This window comes from Ochotona princeps, chromosome 14, assembly GCF_030435755.1.
Source record: "Ochotona princeps isolate mOchPri1 chromosome 14, mOchPri1.hap1, whole genome shotgun sequence".
NCBI lineage: Eukaryota > Metazoa > Chordata > Mammalia > Lagomorpha > Ochotonidae > Ochotona > Ochotona princeps.
Genome location: NC_080845.1, coordinates 61,621,404 through 61,634,062, shown reverse-complemented (window position 1 = coordinate 61,634,062; position 12,659 = coordinate 61,621,404). Strand labels below are relative to the sequence as shown.

Below are 12,659 nucleotides of genomic sequence, written 5' to 3'. Positions count from 1 at the left end.
AACCAAAAGAAAACTGTTTTTTTAAAAAATACTCTATTTTATTCCTTATTTTTAAAATCCATTTGGTAGAGAAGAAGGTGAGGAGTTTGGGAAAGTGGGAAGGACACCTATCAACGGTTCCTCAAACTCACACAAATGTCTAAGACTGGGCCATGTCAAAGCAGAGGATTTGGATCTCATTTCATGTCATCTCCACGGGTTGTAGGAATCTAACCAACTGAGTTATCATCGCTGATCCCAAGAAGTTGCAATTGGCTACTAGAGGAGCCACTGAGCTTAGGCTGCAACTCTGATATGCAAGAGGGATATCTCAAATGCTAGACCTGGGACCAAGCTTAAAGAATTAAACAGGAGCTTCCAAGATGGTTGAATAAGGAAAGATGTGCTGATTTTGACTAGGGACAGCTAATGAAAAAGAAGTGGATAAGGTTTATTCCCAAGGGAGAGCTGGAATAAGGTCCGCAGTGGAGATTTTGCAGAGGGTTGAGAAACATCATGGGCGGAGACACCACACAGGAGACTGGGGAAGACGATAGATACAGAGTGGTGGGAGCAGACTGTGGGGGACAGAGCCACTGGTGACATGGTCTGGCATAAAATATCATGACCACACTTTGTGATCAGACTGGAGCCAGAGCAGGGGAAGGGTTTCGGCAGGTCATCACAGGCAAAGAGTATACTTTTCTCTCCTGTTCTCCCACAATGCACTTGGACTAGTGGGGAGAAGATGTCATTTTGAAGGGAGCCCAGACCAGCTGGGAGAACTGGTCAGAGAAAGGTCACCAAAGATTGTGGTGGCTGCAGCTGCTGTAGCATGCGTCTGGCTCTTTGAGGGTACACACAACTAAGTGGTTCTGTCAAAAGGATAAAGCCATGGTCTTCATGACTGTAAGTCTGAGCTGATGACCTCACAGTGGGGGTAGTGGAGGGGAGCCATTCTGAAGGTGACTCAGACCAGCTAGGAGAGACCTCCAGAGTAAGATCACCAAAAGTCACAGTGATACATATGCTGGTGTGGGTGTGGGTTGTAGCTACTGTGGGATAAACCCAGGCACTGATCACCTTGTAAGACAAGAGGTTGTATTTACGCTAACAAACATGATCACTACTTCTTCTTTGCTGGCAAAAGAAGAGTTATGCCACATCTGACTCTAACAGCACACTTGAGCACTGGCCAGAGTACACTGACCATACCCAGAACACACTCCAGATACCAAATGAAGGAACAGTAGTTACATCAAACCACAGAGGCATCATCCAAAGATTTAAAAAAAATCAGAAGAAAACAACAACATGTGTCCAGAAATGCCTAGAACTAATGCAAAACTACAAGAAACAAAAACAAGGAAGACATTTTTTGACTCCGCAAAAGGAACACAAGAAAGCTTTTATATTTGAATATGAATATAATGGTTTTGATGGAATCCCTGAGGATGAATGGAAAAAAAGTGATCACAGGGTAACTCCAAAGCACAAAGAAATACGTTATTAAAATAGAGAAATCCGCTCACAATGTGGAATAAAAAAAAATCACACAAAGAGATTCAGGTTTTGGACAGAAGTCAACCTAAAATATTAGAAATGAAGAATTCAATAGCGCAAATAGAAAACAAAATGGAAAGCCTTTGTAACAGGCTTGGCAAGGCAGAAGAAAGAAAATCTCAGAACACAAAACCTTGGAAGCATTGCAATTCAACAACAACAACAACAAAAAAAAAAAAGACAAAAAAAACCCACAAAAACTCAAAACAATGTTCACCATTTATGGGACAGTATCTAGCAATCAAACATACAGAATGAAGATCCTGATGGTGCAGAGAAAATAGGGGGAAAAAGGCTTATTCAGAGAAATAATAGAAAACTTCCTTGATGTGCAGAAGTCAAGAGACATCCAAGTACAGGAAACATATATAATTCCTAATAGGCATGATAAGAAATTACCTTCACAGCAACACATTATAATCAAACGTTCAATAAGGGGAAGATTCTACAATGTGCATAATACAAACACTGATTACTTTTAGAAAATCTCCAATTAGACTAGCAGCTGATTTCTCATCAGAAACCCTACGTCTAGTAAAGAATGGAAAGAAATTCTAGGTCATAAAAGAAACTGCCAGCAGGATAATACCCGAGAAAGTTCTCATTTATATATGAGGACAAAATTAAAATCTTCCAGAACAAACAGAAACTGAAAAATTTATAACTGCCTGCTCAACCTGGCAAATGATGCCCAAAGATAGCTATATACAGAAATAGGCAATGAGGGCAACCATCATGAAAGAATGTGGAGGTACAAAAATTCCTAGAAAAAAAGGGACAGAAGAAATGCAAAGCAAAGCAAACAATGAGAATATCTACTAACAAGTAGCAGGACCAAGCTGTTACCTTTCAGTAACAACCGTGAATGCAAAAGGCCTAAACTCTCCAGTTGAAAGATATACTCTAGATTAATGGATTAAAAAATGAAAATCATCTATTTGCTGACTATAAGAAATACACTCAACAATAAATAAACACAAACACTGAAAATGAAGATGGAAAAAGATGCTCCATGTTAAAGCAAAGGAAAAATGAGCAAGTATAGCATGTTATATCATGATGGCAGCTCCTAGAAAACAGATTAATACAGTTTGGTTTAGTTTCTGAATGTATTGTTCATTTTAGATTCAGGACTAGAGTTACGTTAGATAAGAACTTCTTTCATGATGTATCTAGTTTTCATATAAGAAAGAAAGGCAATAAATACACAAGGAGATTAAAAAAGATTCATGGAAATACTGAATTAAGGAATGATGGCCACTTGCATAAGCTTTGTGAGGACATACTCAGATCTATCCATTTGGGCAAAAACTGAACAAGAACTACACACAAATTAAATGATAGAGGTTAGAAGAGTGAGATGGAGAGGACAGGGGAACGGGAGCTAGGTAGGAGGAATAGAAAGAACATCTCTTTGAATATACTTCTTCATTGTTTTTACATTTAGAACAATGCTAATTTTTAGTATGCTCAAAAATAAATTCAACAAGGGTTGGGGTAGATGGTTCTTTTAACTACTTTATGTGTATTCTGGGACTGAGCAGAGAAGCAAACAGAACTGTGGACAATGATAGCCAAATTCTGTGGGAGAAAGAGCTACAAATGAAGAAAGCAGGAAAACCATAATGTAAGCTGTGGTGCTGGGTTTGAACTGAAGGTGTCAAAACGGATTTGCCATTGTGCAAGTCAGCATGCTTTGTGAATCAGTATGCCTCTGTGGTTCTATGAACCAGTCTGATCCCAAGGATATAAATCAGTCTGAATCACTATGTATCTGTGATTCTCAAATCACAGTATGAACTCAAGACTATGCAAACATTTATCAGTTAATGATTCTATAGATCGGCTTGAGTCCTTGTGAGGAATGGCCACCAAAGATGGCTTCCAAGGGTGCCTTACAGGGTTAGGCCTGTGAGTCTTTCCAACAAGCACTGCGCCTCACTGGGCTTCCAGCTTCACAATGCAGAAGGCAGGCCTTATGTCATCCTCTGTGGATTTCATGTTTCTAATAACAAACTGCTAAAGGCAAATATCACTCAAACTAACCAGAAGCACGATGAAAAGAAGCATCTTATGGCTCTTTCTAGTCCATCAATTCACTCATCTATATCCCTAAATTAAGAATGTTTTTAAGCTTAAATCTTGTGATGATAAATTTAAGGGCTGTGGGCGGGCCGCCGGCGGGGGGCCTCGCGGGGCGCACGGGGTTGGGCTGCCGGAGCGCCGGCCTGTGGGCTGAGGGGAGCCGGCTGGCCTGGGCCTGCTGACCGCCTGCCTGGCCGCTGGCTGGCCGCTGGCTGGCCACGGAGCCCATAAAGCCCAGGGCCCCTCCGCCACCGCCCCCGAGGCGTGGCCATCGTCCCCGAGCGTCCCGAGGTGGCTCGGGCACGGCTGCGGCAGGAGCCCGGGCCCACCACCTCCGTGGGAGCCGGAGCGGAAAACGGTGTCCAGAGCGGAGGTGGCTCGAGAAACGTGTGGGGGCGAAAGCCCTTCCTCCTGGGCATGGTCTTCTTCACCTGCTTCCCAATTCCCCTGATGAGGATCATGATGCCCCTGGTGGTATTTTGCAACAATTTCTGTGTCTGGAGTCTTCTCAGTCACCTTCTCTGTGACAGTCGTCTACGTCGCTGACATTACCCAGGAGTACAAGAGAAGCCCTGCTTATGGATGGGTCTCAGCCAGGCCACTTATGGGGACAACCTTGTGGTGCTGGTGGCCACAGTGGTGGCCCTCCTGGACATCTGCTTCATCCTGGTGGCTGTTCCAGAATCTCTTCCTGAGAAAATGCGACCAGTCTCCTGGGGAGCTCAGATTTCTTGGAAACAAGCGGACCCTTTCACGTCATTGAAGAAAGCTGGCCAAGATTCTACTGTCTTACTTATCTATATCATCGTGTTTCTTTCCTGCCTTCCTGAAGCTGGACAGTATTCGAGCTTTTTTCTGTATCTCAGGCAGGTCATAGGTTTTGGATCTGTGAAAACTGTAGCTTTCATAGCTATGGTAGGAATTCTTTCTATTGTGGCTCAGACAGTCTTTCTTAGCATCTTGATGAGGTCACTGGGAAACAAGAACACTGTCCTCCTTCTCCTGGGCTTCCAGATGTTCCAGTTGGCCTGGTACGGGTTTGGATCTCAGGCCTGGATGATATGGGCTGCAGGCACTGTGGCCGCCATGTCCAGCGTCACATTCCCTATGATTGGCGCCCTCATCTCTCGGAATGCAGAGCCGGATCAGCGAGGAGTTGCTCAGGGGATCATAACTGGAATCAGAGGCTTATGCAATGGCCTTGGACCAGCACTTTATGGCTTAATAGTCTACATGTTCCATGTGGAGCTCACCGATCTCGGCACGGAATTGAAGTCCGACAGTGCCATCCTGCAGGGCGCTGTCATCCCAGGCCCACCATTTTTATTTGGAGCATGTATAGTTCTTACATCTTTTCTTGTTGCCTTATTCATCCCTGAGTACAGCAAGGCTGGGGGCGCTCAAAAGCATAGCAGTGACAGTGGCAGCCTGGCCAGCTCCCCTGAAAGGGACACTGGGGAGGACGTTGAGCCACTGTTGCAAGACAGCAGGATTCCGCTTCAACGATAAATCTTCTTTGCTGCCCTGCAGCTTTGTGAACCCAGGTGCAAAGGGACAAAGGCACAATTCTCCCATCCCAGGAACAGGAGGAAGATAAGGGTGTGAGGATGGGATGAGCCATAAAGATAGTGAGTATGGAAACGGAACAGGCTCCCTGAAGGCCATAAAAATTAACATGTCTAAGGTTGTTACTTTGTTACTTTTAATGTATTTCCCAGCCCAAAAGAGCCTATATAATCTTCTGTCTTGGGTTAATTCGAGGTCCGACTGCCCGGCTTGGCTGGCCTGTGTGCCCCAAGTGCGGTCTGACCCCAGCATGCTGGCGCAATGAACTCTGTTTGCTGTTTGCATTGCCAGTGAGACTCTTTGTCGTCCTCTAGGGGTTGACTAACTCGCACCCTGACGTCCGGGGCTTTAGCCCAGACTCTAACACATAGCCCACAGGCGTGCTGAGTGGCCACTCCAGAGTCACTCTGTATCAGGGACCCGTTGTCTTTTTCCAAAGGTCAGACAAAAACTTAGTTTTTGTCTTTGTATTTCCTCTGCTTTCTATGCTTGGCTGAAATAAACGTTGGCAATGTTGATTAATGATTATCTTTTCTAGCTGGAGGAATTTTTCTCTTACATTTAAATCAGGTAGAACTCCGATTTCTGGATGTAGTATTCCGATCAGATCTGAAGTGTTATTAGAGAAGACACATGTGGGCCCAGCGGCGTAGTGTAGCGGCTAAAGTCCTCGCCTTGAACGTGCCGGGATCCCATATGGGCGCTGGTTCTAATCCCGGCAGCTCCACTTCCCATCCAGCTCCCTGCTTGTGGCCTGGGAAAGCAGTTGAGGACGGCCCAAAGCTTTGGGACCCTGCACCCATGTGGGAGACCTGGAAGAGGTTCCTGGTTCCCAGCTTTGGATTGGCGCGCACCGGCCCGTTGCGGCTCACTGGGGAGTGAAGCATCATATGGGAGATCTTCCTCTCTGTCTCTCCTCCTCTCTGTATATCTGGCTTTCCAATAATAATAAAATCTTTTAAAAATAAATAAATAAAAATTAAAAAAAATAGAGAAGACACATGCATCATGTGTCCTAGTGGAGACAGACGTGGAGGGCGCTTGGAAGAAACACTTTGAACAATGTGAACATTCCTAAGAGTGATGAGTTAATGGCGGGACACTAGTGGAGTTTATATCCAAGTCCAGACTCCTAGTCTTTTCTCACCATCCTCCCACGGCCTGCTCCTCCAAAGGTTTCCTCATCCTTCACACTCCCGCCGTAACTGCTCGGCAGGTCCTGCCCAGTTAATCTTTTCTGTCAATCTGTTTCCTGAGTTTTGAATCTCATAGGAATCTGTACATCAAATTCCTTTCTGAAACATGAGGGTTTGGTGAGGCTCAGTTTCACAAGGAGTGTCTTGCTAACTTTTCAAGGTGTTTTATGGACAAAGAACACTTTACAGATTTATATGTATTTTGCTGCAAAAGTACATGGACCATTAACTAGGACCTACCGTTAATAGCACTCCTCTGAAAGTTTCATAGATATGAAATATATGTAGATATTTGTAAGGGATTTTAATTTTTTTGATGGGGTGCTATGTTTATCCTGTATTTATAAATGTAATGAAGGTATTGACAAAAATATATACAACTTTTATACGATTGTTTACTGACTGAATACATTTAAAATATATATATTTTGAAGTCCTGCTCTACCATGAACAGACATAACAGATCTTTTTACTGTTGGGTTTTCAGGTTATGCTTCCTAATGCATAATAAATTTGCCATGGATACTTTAAAAAATAAATAAATAAATAATAATTCAAGGGTTGTGTTAGGTGGTTCTTTGATGTCACTCAATTCCAAGATTCTCTGAGTCTGTGTCCCCATGGAGCTGCAGTTGTAATGCTCCCCACCCCAGGGAGAATCATCTTACTAAGCCATTCAAGGCAGCCTCCCTTTCCTATCCTGAACTCCTGGGCCAAAACTAAAACAGGGATGGAATGGCCACCTCATGAATAAGAGAACCTTCAAAGAACCAGATGCCTTACACCTGCAGAGGACTCGTGTAAACAACCTTGGGGAAGAAAAGAGGACCAAACTTCAAGTTGAAAGAATTCATAAAGCTCTAATTCTTCGGCTCAGGGAGATTGACAAAGAAAAAGCAACACTCCAGAAATTTCTGGTAAAGCTTCACAGAACAACTGGGTATTTCCCTCCAAATAAGTTCTGGTGATGGATGCCACTGCGGACGACTTCACCAGTTGTTCAACTTGGGACACATTTGAGTCTCCTGTTACCTCTGTGGAGCCCAAAAACATGCCTTAAGAAACTACTAAGACAGGTCAAAAAGGGAAAGAAAGACTATAACTTAAGACAGGAATGGAATGTCTATCAACCAATATTCCTACAAGAGAGGAAGTATTTATTCTTCAAGATGACCCTGTTGTTTTCACAGCCTGAGGAGCCAATGTCCTGCATACATTCCTTTCTTACAAATCTTGAAAGAGATTATAATAAATCTCGGCTATTTGAGATCTTTCTGAAATTGATCATGGAATATACATTTGTCTAGTAAACTCATTTTGTTCTCATTGACATACCATTTTTAAGCTCTTTATAAATAGCACGAAAAAGATAAAAGTTGATGTTAAAATGAAACGGCACTGGCATTGTGGCATGGTGGATTAAGCTGCTGCCTGCAAAGCCAGTATCGCATATCAGAGCCCTCATTGAGTCCTGGCCTATTCCAATTCTAATCCAGTTTTTTGCTAAAGAGCCTGGGAAAGCAGTGGATATAGTTGGAGTGCCTGGGCTTCCCATGTGAAAGATCAGAATGGTGTTTCAGGTTTCAGGCTTCAGCCTGGCCCAGTCCTGGCTGGTACAGTCTTCAGGGGGTGGAACAGACAGTGGAAGATCTCTCTGTCTTTGTTTCTCCCTCTCTCTGTAACTATGCCTTTCAATCAAATGAATATTTTTAACAAATGAAATAACTTAACAGTGGCAAATATATAGAACCTTGAGTTTTTATGAGCAATTGAATATCAATGTTTCTAAGTATGAACATGGATTACAAACCCTTTTTTAAATTCAAGTTGCTGATGACCCTTATACAGAAAGATTATTTTAAGGGTTGACTAAGAACATATCTTAACTCATACTTTAAATATTACTAAAATTTTGTATTGAAATTTATGACTAATAATTATAAAAACTCAATCAAGTTAATTGTTATATATTAAAAGTGTTTGAAAACTGAAAAATCACTACTCTGTTGAACTTACAAAGTAACTTTAAAATGTCTTTAAAAATCTTTAAATGATGAGTGGACTGTATAAGTGGAAGATATAATTTTCAACAAAAATGATACATTTGTAAAAATTAAAAACAAAAGTATTTAAAAAGCATTACTTATATATTTTTAAGCATTTAGACATAAAAGAGTAACTTAATTATTCTGCTAAACTTGATAGCATTTGTAACTATGAAACTTTTAATATTATTATGTATCTTTCCTCTTTAGGAAGAATGTTTTTGGAGAATTTGCTTTTCATACACATAAAACAATTCCATACCATTCTTACAGTTATATATTAAGTATGCACACAAATAATTTATGAAATTAGTTTTGATTAATGTTCTGTGTGATACATAATGAGAGTCATTGCTAAGTTTTGGATTCTATTTTTTTGGGTATTAAGGTAAAATCGACATAAGAGACAATTTCGTATTGCATTATGAAATAAAAGTACGTGGATGTTTAAGAAAGAGGTCTTCAGATTTTAAATATATTTTGATGGAATTAAACTAAGTGAAGTGTATGTTAAAATTCATATCCTTAAATGCATCCAAGATAGAACATCAACTAGAACTGTATCATGGAAAATAGAAAAAGTTTAAAAAATCTGTCAAAGAAAAGAGCATACATACTAAGAGAATGGAGGACAACTGTAGATACCTTCTATTTTACTCACTGTTGTTTTCAACATTATTTTTAATCACTGTGTAATAGAGGTGAAGTTCTCCCATTATCTCTATCAAGGAAAACCCATTTCCATTCATGGATATTAGCTTTTTCCAAGATTATGTCATAAGAACTGCACTATATAATCTTTAGGATCCCTGAGGCTTTAAGTTCTTTGATGCTAAAGCTCTGTGATTCTGCTTAGAACTCTTTGAGAAAGCATACTAAAATGACCTGAGGAGTGTGGGTATACATATGTTACTATGGCTAAGCTTCCATGATTAAAGACACTTATCTTTCAAATTTGACAGATGTTTAGCAGCCTCTTATTATACAATGATGGGCGGCTTGCACAACAAATGCAACTCATGTCTTGAATATCCTTGGATTTAAGCTGCACATCTATATAATCTGTTTAGCCTCAACTATAAATAGATCTGGATTCCTAATCAAAATTTTCCATCGACAGAGAGACTCCAAAACTGTGGAAAATTGAATTAAAAGATAATTTGGCTCCAAAAAATTCTGAAATCCACGGAGTTTTTCATGATACCCACTTTCCATAAACATTTTGAAGACTCCACTTAAATGTTTGATACTAAACAAGTTGCTTAACATTCATATAGGTTAAAAAAAAAAAAAAGAAAAAAAAACATTCATATAGGTTGTGTTATTCAGATTTTCCAGTTGTACAATGGAAGTACTAGGTTTTTTAATTCAGAAAAAAATTTTGAAGATGTATTTGTTTTTATTGGAAAGGCAGATTTACAAAGAGAAGCAGATATGGAGAGAAAGATCTTCCAGCTGCTGGTTTACTCCCAAAGTGGCCAAAATGATCAGAACTCAGCTGATCTGAAGCCAAGAGCCAGGTGCTTCTTCCATGCAGGTGCAGGGTCCCAAGGCTTTGGGCCATCTTTCACTGCTTTCCCAGACCACAAATAGAGAGCTACACAGAAAGCAGAGCAGCCGGGATACCATCCGACACCCATATTGGATCCCAGCACATGCAAGGCAAGATTTTAGCCACGAAGTCATTGCCTAGGTCATTAAGTCACTGGAACCAACTCAGAAAACTTTGGTGATGTCTTCCTGAGATGTTATATAGAAATCTGTTATCCAGCATATAACACACTAAAGGGACTTACTCTGTCCAATTACTCTAATGATTGTTATTTTGGGGAAGAGGTAAAAGTAGAACTTTTAAAAATGACTTTGTACAAGAGAATTGAGATGGTGGAAAAGGGTAAGGATATGTTTAAACAGACAGAGAAACATGAGCCAGTGTGAAGCAGAGAGGGCACATTCCAGGAAATAGGAGAGAACAGAATGACAGCAGAGGGGTACCTGGAGACTAACAGACACAGGAAAGCAATGGACATAACGGTATGATGTTGGAGTGACTAATACCCGAGAGGCATTCAGTGAAAAGCAATCTGAACTGTACTGGCAGCCAGAACTCCACCAGCAACAAGGTGGGAAGGGACTTTCAATGGGAGCTTGGGAGGTGAACCTTGACAAAGAACGGCTACTCCTGCTGGTCTGAGTTGACCAGGAGCAGAAACAGAGCAGCAGGTCCTAGACAGGCAGGGCAGGAACAGGATGGATTTCACAGCCAAGCCTGCCTCCTAGAGCCAAATCAAGCACCATTTTGTTTAAGGAGGCTAGGGCAATGTGGCAGGGCTGCACATGCACTGAGCTAGGAATGAACTCATTTCTGACTCAGTGAACTGCAACAACGTGGCATCCTACAAGTTCCACCCAAAACAGGTCCAAGTAGCCCTCAGACCTGACAGCTAGCAGATCAAGAACTCTAGTAGGGGCATGTCAGGCACCATTTTGTACAGTATAGCAAAAGTTTTAAGACTGCAGGGAACACAGTGAGCTGCACAAGTGCTGAGCTCACAAGAACTCACTGAGCTCAGTTCATTGCACTGGTCCCACAGGAAAATAATACCAACTATGGCATCACACAGGTCAAAATAGGTCTGTGAGGCCCTCAGACCTAACGGCCAACAGGTTCCTACAAAATTACCACCACCGACAACCTAGCTATATAAGACACCTGGTGTCTCCCTAATCCTGGGAACTGCTCCAACCAGAAGTGGGAGAAAGGTTGCAGAGACAATGGTGCAGCCTCAGCACAGTATCACAGGAGGTAGAGAGTGGTGAGCCAGGAGTTGGGGCGATCAAGACCATGGTAGAAATCTAACATAAGAACCTAGAGCTGGAACTTGCTGGAGGGAATGGCACAAATAACTGCGAACAAAGAGCCATGTACCAATGGCAATAAGTAAAACTGAACTGTAGACCTGTGGGTGACACAGCTTAGAAACCTGCCCCAAGGAGAAGAATCTCATAACCAGAAGTACAATGACCAAGAGCAAAGGAAGAGACAGAGGCACAACGAATATTGCTGAAGACTCCCCTGCAAAGGAGCAAAACCCTTTGCCAACCTCAGAGTTCACTGAGGAAGACATTGAGAAAATGGGGGACACAGAATTCAGAAAACTCATTATAAAGCTTCTGATCAACAATGAGAAGCACATACAAGAGTTCAAAGAATTTAAGGAATACGTTAAACAGGAAATAGCGACAATAACGCAAATCAAGGCTGACATATCAGAAATTAAGAATACAGTGGAGCAAACTCAAAGTACAGTGGAGAGTCTCCAAAATAGAATGAAGCAAGCAGAAGAAAGAATCTCAGAATTGAAATATATTTCCTGTCACCAGGGGAAGCAAACAAAAAGCTGGAAGCAGAGCTGGATCAGGCCAAAAAAAGTATTCAAGAATTGAAAGACACTATTAAAAGGCCAAATATAAGCACTATGGGAGTCCCAGAAGGTGCAGAGAGAAAAACTGGTTTTATAAATGTACACCCTGGGAGGCCGCAGGTAATGGCTCCAAAACTTAAGTCTGTTCTACCAATGTGGAAGACCTGAATAGAGTTTCAAGCTGCTGGCTTCAATGTGACCATGTGGGGATTTGGATGGAAAATGGCTCTCACACATACTCTCTCTCTTTCTTTCTCTCTCTCTCCCTCTCTCCATCCCTCCCTCCCTCCCTCCCTTCCCACCCACCTCTCTCCCTCCCTCCCCCCTCCCTCCCTCCCTCTTAAGTAGAAGTTTTAAGGGTCCAGCATGATGGCCTAATTGGCTAACCCTCCACTTGCAAGTGCCAGAATCCCATATAGGCACCAGTTCATGTCCCAGCTGCTATGCTTCTAATCTGGCTCCCTGCTTATGGCCTGGAAAAGCAGCAGAGGACAGCCCAAAGCCTTGGAACCCTGCACCTACTTGGGAGACCAGGAAGAAGCTCCTGCATCCTGGCTTTGGATCAGCTGAGCTCCAGCCATTGTGACCATTTGGGGAGCCAGCAGATGGAAGATCTTTCCGTCTCTTCTTCTCTCTATAAATCTGACTTTCCAATAAGAAATAAAAATAAAAACAAAAAGATAAGTAAAAATTTTAAAAGAACAAATACAGGAAATTTGGCTATTTGGGTACTGAACAGTCAAAAGTCAGATACTGTAGAAAAGTGCTTTTGGTTATTTTCTATTTTGAAAGAAGTTTTC

General features: G+C 41.8%; 1 pseudogene; it reads left to right on the top strand.

Annotated features, from left to right (window-relative positions):
• The first annotated feature begins 2,262 nt into the window (after positions 1-2,262).
• Positions 2,263-5,136, top strand: LOC101523020 (hippocampus abundant transcript-like protein 1; annotated as a pseudogene).
• The last annotated feature ends 7,523 nt before the right edge of the window (positions 5,137-12,659 follow it).